The sequence below is a fragment of the Ictidomys tridecemlineatus genome, chromosome Y, assembly GCF_052094955.1.
Source record: "Ictidomys tridecemlineatus isolate mIctTri1 chromosome Y, mIctTri1.hap1, whole genome shotgun sequence".
NCBI classification, from domain to species: domain Eukaryota; kingdom Metazoa; phylum Chordata; class Mammalia; order Rodentia; family Sciuridae; genus Ictidomys; species Ictidomys tridecemlineatus.
In genome coordinates this window covers 3740455-3744509 of record NC_135494.1, presented here as the reverse complement: position 1 = coordinate 3744509, position 4055 = coordinate 3740455, and the positions used below count along the sequence as shown (strand labels likewise).

At 34.8% G+C, this 4055-nt stretch overlaps 1 long non-coding RNA gene across 1 annotated transcript; it reads left to right on the top strand.

Moving 5' to 3' along the window:
• The first annotated feature begins 2559 nt into the window (after positions 1–2559).
• On the top strand, positions 2560–3725 carry LOC144371917 (uncharacterized). The gene is made up of 3 exons (XR_013431982.1): positions 2560–2608; positions 2764–2811; positions 3564–3725. It is a non-coding gene; the product is annotated as an uncharacterized LOC144371917 (long non-coding RNA).
• The last annotated feature ends 330 nt before the right edge of the window (positions 3726–4055 follow it).

Here is a 4055-nt window from a genome sequence, read left to right as displayed (position 1 = left end):
TACAGTCATTCTTTCAGCTTTTATTTTCTATGCAACCTTGAAAATACTGGTAAACTTGTGACCATTTGAGTCATCAGACCTAGTCAGGATAAGGTACGTGTCATCTCAGGTTGTCATGTTGGATGTTGGTATTAATTATATGTCAGGATGGTTCCCTGAGTTTATATATATATATATATATATATATATATATATATATATATATATATATATATATATATATATCATGGGCTTTTCTGGCATGGAGAGCTTTCTAAAGCAACCTTAAATTATAAAAGTTGTTATAAAACTCGTCTTCCTTTGGTCTGACAATTGAATCACACTGTCATATTATTCAATAAACACTTTAAATATTAAGAATATATGTAATAGGTACACTAACACAGTATTACCGTCTGATTGAAACTCGAAAGGTAAGAACGGACACCCATAAAGTAACAACCCAAACATTCATACTAAATTAGACATAATTTGAATGTTACTTGAAACCAACAAAACATTAATTCTGACTTCTGTATCCATAATATCAAGTAACTGGATTTCAAACACCAATTGTATAAATATTAAATAGTCGCGACCCCTTGCCTGCAAGGAAGACGCAACTCAGGAATCTTCTTTCAGCGGTTTATTCAGGCCCTTGATATTTCTTCTACTAATCCCTCGGATGCCCCTCTCAGCCTTAATAGAGCATCTCAAGCCCCAATGCGAAGCTGCCACATGGAACTTTCTCATAAGGTGCTGAAAAACCATGCGCCATCTCTCCCAAATAAGGAGTTGTTTGTCACATACCACAGCAGAGCCAGCGCCATCTTGTAACGGCGACCATAATCTGCATAAGCGGCAGAGGCGGCTCACCACATTAAATGACCTGAATATTTTATTTTGTGGAAAGAAAATTTACATTTGATATTATCATCTTTGTCTGACACATTTATTTTTATTTTAATATAAATATACAGCAACATTATGTAAATATATATATGTGTGTGTGTGTGTGTGTATATATATATATATATATATATATATATATATATATATATATATACAAGACAAGGTGATAACTTGAATATTTAAGATCAACACAATATATTCCAGTCTGTTTTGGTGGAGTTCCATTATTATACTGGCTGGCCTGACCATTGAGTCATAAAATTGCAGAAAATTTGAAAATTAGCTTTTGTGAGATGATTAACCAAGTAGGAGCTGCCCATCTACCATCTTCCTACAGATCTTGCAGCCAGGATCGTTGCTTCCAAGAAACAATATTCAATCCATTAATGACTAGGCAATTTCAAGACTGGGAATCTTGACCATCTGAAGATTGGGATCTGGAATTTCTTCCCTGGATCTGTAGCAACTTATCTGGTTATAACACATAAAGTAACATTTTAGTAAAATAGGATTTATTATGAATGGAAGGGTCAACATTAAAGTGTTACAAGCAAATAATAGAAAATATATATTTTTTTAAAAAGAGATTATATTGAGTTTTGAGATGTTTATTTTTTCCCTTCCAGACTCAGGTAAAAATTTGTTCAAAATCAAGTACACCTCAGATCGAGTCTTAGCAGTATATAATGAAAATACGGATAAAGATGGCAAAGTTAGACACCTTACTGGCCTTGTTGGTGAGTATCATGTCTTTTACCCTCTGGAGAATAGAAGAGGTATTTTTTTCTATTTTGTTGGTAAAGGAGAGAAATGTGGGGCTGCATACGAAGAAAAATAGAAAATGAAATGGAAAAATATGTATGTATAAAATTTAGAATTCTTAGAATTTTTTTCAGAATTTATGACAAAATACATCATGAAATTAAAATTTTTGTTGTACCATAAGTTTTTGAAGAGTGGCAAAGCTTACATGTATTGTTCATGAAATAAAGAGTCATGTCATCCATTCACTTACAATGTTCCCAGGTCTTCTAAAAATAGAGAGTTTGGACTCACACATCATAACCAATGACAGGTCAAGATGCAGAAACGAGGTATCAGATCCATGTGGCAATAGGTGGGGATAAAAGTTTATTTTTTCTTAGATGAAAGAAGAGACACTATTCATGTGTTTCTGTTTGTATTAGCAGAGCGGACAATGGTAATGTGTTCCATGAAAAGTTCAGATCATCTGCTCTCTGGCTATTGAATATTGGACTAGAGGTCCAGAACACCAGGGAATGCATTCATATATAGACATAGGGAAAATAAAAAGCCACAGTGTAGAAGAATTTTAGATTCTCAGATCCAAGATATATTCAAGAGAATCATAAGATTTGGGCAACATCGCATTGACAGAATAAATGGTCTTCAATGTCCACAGTAGTCATAAGAACTGGACCATGATAGAATGTTCCATATGTGAAATTCACAGTATTTTCATGTCACCCAAGAGTGACCTGGTACAGTAGGATTAGATGCAGCATGGCAGTGGTGGGAAAAATGGTTACAGTATGTGACCCAGAGGACGCTTTCTAACAGAAACCCCGTCTGCATTATCCACTTTGAACCATAGAAAAAAATAAAAGTCTGAGTGAGGAGGAACAGAAGAAATTTGAAGAGATGACAGTGGAAATGAACATTGCAAAGGAAAACATCAGAAATGTGACAGACACTGGTAAAGTCACTTTCCCTCTTCCTGCAGTATAGACAGATATCTGAAATGAAACCAAGAACAGGGAACTTAATTCAGATCCTCCATTTGCAAAATGGAAATCTGTAGACATTGAGCAACCCCAGTGATCATGTTTTCTCTTTTCTTCTCTTTCACAGATGATTGTCCTCCTAACTAAAAACCTTGTTGATGAGGACACTCTTGAGGTTTGTATTGCGTGACTCAGTTCTGTTAAAAATTTTCCGCTTGTGAAAGTTGGTATGAATATTTAATAGTGAAATTGTTCTCCTTGAAGGGGGATGAGATGAGTGTATGTGTTTAAAACATTGAAAAGCAAGACTACCTTGAGGTAAAGAGTGTGGTTCTTCAATTTGGAGAAAGGTTGAGGGTATTTTATGAAGTACTCTACCATCAAATTATATTAACACTGGTAAATCCCATTGTGAATAGTATCTTGTAGTGGCAAAATCTTCAATAACTCAAGAGGAGATTTCTCAAAGGCACACTTCTTAAAAATTTTGTTGTGTGGTACTAAAAATTGAACCCAGAGCATGACCACTGAAATGCCCTCCAACCCACCTTATTCTTGATCCTGAGACTGCATCTGTCTAAGATATAGAAGCTGGCCTCAAACTTGAGATATTCCTGCCTCAGCATGCAGAGGCTCTGGGATCCTAGGCATGCACCACTGCTCCAAGCACTTGTTTCTTAACGCATTGCATGCCTCAGAATGCAACCTAGAAAATCTCAAGGAGTTGCCCATAGTTGCATAAATGTATATTTTATATAAAAAATCCCAGTAGAACATGAACATACCATGTTCAGTGAGAAGAAAAATGTGTCAGTGTTTGTCCATTTTAAAACATATTAATGTGCTTTGTGTTTTTATTGAAATACTCACCCACATCATGTCATTAAGATCAGCTTGTACATCTCAATTTTTTTTGCACCCTCACAGATACTAATAAGATCAGGAATATTCGCAAAGTTATCTTCTCCAAGTCTTCAGATTTATCTATATGAAGAACAAAAAAATATTGCCCACAATTTAAAATCCTTTTTTTCCTTTTCTGCGAAATTTCAAACTGTGTCTTATGGATTCTCTGTCTGTTCTCTTCTATGTCTCACCTGCTATTCCTGAATTCATAATTGATTAAATAAATTGAATATTATATGCACAAATATGTGTCTTTGAAGACATTCATGAGAATCTCCATGCACATAAATACCTATATCAATGAAAACATTAAACACCTGGGTGTATAAGACAATGATTAATTTACTTAAAACTAGTGGCAAAAGTGCATCATGACTCCTGAATACACAGGAAATAATTAGTTCTAACATGACAGATGTGAATGTGGTAATGTTTACAGAGGAGGGGTCCAGCAAAAAATCATGTATGAGACAATGCAAGACAGTTCAGAGTTAAAGGCTTAGGTAATGAGAG